The sequence below is a fragment of the Stegostoma tigrinum genome, chromosome X (assembly GCF_030684315.1).
Source record: "Stegostoma tigrinum isolate sSteTig4 chromosome X, sSteTig4.hap1, whole genome shotgun sequence".
NCBI classification, from domain to species: domain Eukaryota; kingdom Metazoa; phylum Chordata; class Chondrichthyes; order Orectolobiformes; family Stegostomatidae; genus Stegostoma; species Stegostoma tigrinum.
The window spans coordinates 17159075-17163785 of record NC_081404.1 but is presented as its reverse complement, the minus strand read 5'-3'; positions in this window follow the sequence as shown (position 1 = coordinate 17163785).

The window sequence follows — 4711 nt, the reverse complement described above, 5'->3', positions numbered from 1 at the left end:
AGCCGACCTGTTCTCCACATTAACCTCGACCTCATCTTTCAAACTGTGATAGAATTCCAAAAGATTGCAGGTTCCAGATTCCGACAGTTTTTGAATTAAATTTGGTCGCAATCAAACGAGTTGTGTTTAATTTTAACAAATGATGTGCCTGTTCACACAACAGGGACTGAGAGAAGCGAAAAAGGGTCACTGGGCTAGGGAACTGGAACTCTGCTTTTCCCTCTCTATAGATGCTGCCAGACCTGCGGAGTTTCTCCAGCAATTTCTGATTTGGTTAGACAGAAGTGAAATCTCTCCTCCGAGCCGCAGTGGGTAGATGGGGGGCCGGAGAACTTCTGTTCAACATGCATTGGTTCTGTTGTGAGCAGTCCTTAGGTGTTTCTCTGTAAAGGCTACAGACTATGTGATTAACTGGAAGGACCCAGCTTGCACTGGGGACTAGGGGTGTGCAGCAGAACTTCGGGGGAGCATTGCTGCTGGCGTTCAGGGGACCTTGCAAGAGAAAGAACTTGCAATTAGTACAGAGATAATAGGAACTGCAGATGCTGGAGAATCTGAGATAACAAGGTGTGGAGCTGGAGGAACACAGCAGGCCAAGCAGCATCAGAGGAGCGGGAAGGCTGACATTTCAGGTCAGGACCCTTCTTCAGAAAATTCTGACCCGAACTTTCCTGCTCTTCTGATGCTGCCTGGCCTGCTGTGTTCCTCCAGCACCAGACTACATTTAGATAGCACCTTTCACAACCTTGGGACGCGCCAACAAAGTGCCGCAAAATCACAAATTTCTCTGATATGCGTCAAAAAAAGTGACCACAAAAATCAAGATAATAAAATGTGAGGCTGGATGACAAGGCAGGCCAAGCAGCATCTCAGGAGCACAAAAGCTGACGTTTCGGGCCTAGACCCTTCATCAGAGAGGGGGATGGGGGGAGGGAACTGGAATAAATAGGGAGAGAGGGGGAGGCGGACCGAAGATGGAGAGTAAAGAAGATAGGTGGAGAGAGTGTAGGTGGGGAGGTAGGGAGGGGATAGGTCAGTCCAGGGAAGACGGACAGGTCAAGGAGGTGGGATGAGGTTAGTAGGTAGCGGGGGGTGCGGCTTGGGGTGGGAGGAAGGGATGGGTGAGAGGAAGAACCGGTTAGGGAGGCAGAGACAGGTTGGACTGGTTTTGGGATGCAGTGGGTGGGGGGGAAGAGCTGGGCTGGTTGTGTGGTGCAGTGGGGGGAGGGGACGAACTGGGCTGGTTGAGGGATGCAGTAGGGGAAGGGGAGATTTTGAAACTGGTGAAGTCCACATTGATACCATATGGCTGCAGGGTTCCCAGGCGGAATATGAGTTGCTGTTCCTGCAACCTTCGGGTGGCATCATTGTGGCAGTGCAGGAGGCCCATGATGGACATGTCATCAAGAGAATGGGAGGGGGAGTGGAAATGGTGATGGTTTGTTAACAACTGCACCTCCCAGTCGCAAACCATTTCCACTCCCCCTCCCATTCTCTTGATGACATGTCCATCATGGGCCTCCTGCACTGCCACAATGATGCCACCCGAAGGTTGCAGGAACAGCAACTCATATTCCGCCTGGGAACCCTGCAGCCATATGGTATCAATGTGGACTTCACCAGTTTCAAAATCTCCCCTTCCCCTACTGCATCCCTAAACCAGCCCAGTTCGTCCCCTCCCCCCACTGCACCACACAACCAGCCCAGCTCTTCCCCCCCACCCACTGCATCCCAAAACCAGTCCAACCTGTCTCTGCCTCCCTAACCGGTTCTTCCTCTCACCCATCCCTTCCTCCCACCCCAAGCCGCACCCCCCGCTACCTACTAACCTCATCCCACCTCCTTGACCTGTCCGTCTTCCCTGGACTGACCTATCCCCTCCCTACCTCCCCACCTACACTCTCTCCACCTATCTTCTTTACTCTCCATCTTCGGTCCGCCTCCCCCTCTCTCCCTATTTATTCCAGTTCCCTCCCCCCATCCCCCTCTCTGATGAAGGGTCTAGGCCCGAAACGTCAGCTTTTGTGCTCCTGAGATGCTGCTTGGCCTGCTGTGTTCATCCAGCCTCACATTTTATTATCGGAGAGAAAAGAAGATAGGTGGAGAGGAGAGTATAGGTGAGGAGGTAGGGAGGGGATAGGTCAGTCCAGGGAAGACGGACAGGTCAAGGAGGTGGGATGAGGTTAGTAGGTAGGAGATGGAGGTGTGGCTTGGGGTGGGAGGAAGGGATGGGTGAGAGGAAGAACAGGTTAGGGAGGCAGAGACAGGTTGGACTGGTTTTGGGATGCAGTGGGTGGAGTGGAAGAGCCACAAAAATCAACATCTGTGTGTCGCTACGATTTTAAACTTATTTTTAACTGACATTTCAATGAGTTCCACACTTGCAAAGTTCATTGTTAAGAGGGCTCTCAGAAAAGGATACTGAGGAATATATCTTTTTGTCATGTGTGGTAACTCTTTTAACACAGGCAAGTTCACATGTAGCAAGGTGAGAATGGCATGCAAACTCTTCAGTACAAAGAGACTTGGATGGCCTGGTACTGCAATGACAAACTTAGAATGCAGACACAGCAAGTGATTAGGGAGGCAAATGGAATTGAATAAAAATATTGTAACATTTCGCTGCAAAAACAAAAGCTTTGGTGAGATCGCATGTCGAATACCAAACCATTATCAGACTCGGAATGTTATCTCTGTTTCTCTCTCCACAGATGTGGAGTTTCTCCAGCAATTGGTGTCTTGTTAAATTTCTGGAGCACTGTGTACAGTTTTGGTCTTCTTTTTTAAGAAAGGATGTAAATGAATTCGTTCAGAGAATGGTTTATTACTTGGATCACATCTTGAGAAATAGGAATGATGTTATCAAACTCGGGAGGGCTCAGAAGGGATTTACCAGGATGTTGCTGGGACTGGAGGGTTGGTGATTTAAAATAGGACCTGAAAAGCTGGGACCATTTTCCACTGGAGCGTAGGAGGCTGAGTGGTGACCTTATAGAGGTTTATAAAGTCATGAGGGGTGTAGATATGGTGAATAGCCAAGGTCTTTTCCCCAGGGTGGGGGAGTTCAAAACTAAGTTCGTCTGTTCGTCATTTTTATAAACAACCTGGATGAGGGCTTAGAAGGATGGGTTAGTAAATTTGCAGACAACACTAAAGTCGGTGGAGTTGTGGATAGTGACGAAGGATGCTGTAGGTTGCAGAGAGACATAGATAAGCTGCAGAGCTGGGCTGAGAGGTGGCAAATGGAGTTTAATGCAGACAAGTGTGAGGTGATGCACTTTGGTAGGAGTAACCGGAAGGCAAAGTACAGGGCTAATGGTAAGATTCTTGGTAGTGTAGATGAGCAGAGAGATCTCGGTGTCTATGTACACAGATCCTTGAAAGTTGCCACCCAGGTTGACAGGCCTGTTAAGAAGGCATACAGTGTTTTAGCTTTTATTAATAGAGGGATTGAGTTCCGGAACCAAGAGGTTATGGTGAAGCTGTACAAAACTCTGGTGCGGCCGCACTTGGAGTATTGTGTACAGTTCTGGTCACCGCATTATAAGAAGGATATGGAAGCTTTGGAAAGGGTGCAGAGGAGATTTACTAGGATGTTGCCTGGTATGGAGGGAAGGTCTTACAAGGAAAGGCTGAGGGACTTGAGGCTGTTTTCATTAGAGAGTAGTAGGTTGAGAGGTGACTAAATTGAGACATATAAAATAATCAGAGGGTTAGATAGGGTGGATAGGGAGAGCCTTTTTCCTAGGATGGTGACGGCGAGCACGAGGGGGCATAGCTTTAAATTGAGGGGTGAAAGATATAGGAAAGATGTCAGAGGTAGTTTCTTTACTCAGAGAGTAGTAAGGGAATGGAACGCTTTGCCTGCAACGGTAGTAGATTCGCCAACTTTAGGTACATTTAAGTTGTCATTGGATAAGCATATGGACGTACATGGAATAGTGTAGCTTAGATGGGCTTGAGATCGGTATGACAGGTCGGCACAACATTGAGGGCTGAAGGGCCTGTACTGTGCTGAAATGTTCTATGTTCTATGTTCTATGTGTGTGAGTGTGTGTTGTGTGAGTGTATGTGTGTGCGCATGAGTGTGTGTGTGTGTGTAAGTGTGTGCGTGTGAGTGTGTGTGCATGTGAGTGTGTGTGTGTTGTGTTGTGTGTGTGTGGGTGTGAGTGTGACTGTGTGTGTGTGAATGTGTGAGTGTGCATGAATGTGAGTGTGTGTGTGCGTGAATGTGTGTGTGTGTGTGTGTGTGTGTGTGTGAGTGAGTGTGTGTGGGTGTGAGTGTGACTGTATGTGTGAGTGTGTGTGTGTATGTGAGTGTGTGTGTGTCAGTGAGTGTGTGTGTGTGTGTGAGTCTGTGCGTGTGTGTGTGTGAACGTGTGAGTGAGTGTGTGTGTGTGTGTGTGTGTGTGTGTGTGAGTGGGTGTGAGTGTGAATGTGAGTGTGTGAATGTGTGTGTGTGTGTGTGAGTGAGTGTGAGAGTCTGTCTGTGTGTGAGAGTGTGTGTGTGTGTGAGTGTGTGTGTGTCTGTGAATGTGTGAGTGAGTGAGTGTGTGTGTGTGTCAGTGAGTGTGTGTGTGTGCGTGAATGTGTGTGTGAGTGTGAGTGTGTGTGTGTGTAACACTAATGTAGGCATGGAGCTGTTAGGTCTATTTCTGTACTGTAGAAATGTGTAATTCTGTTGAAAAAATAACAAGATGTGAAATTAAAC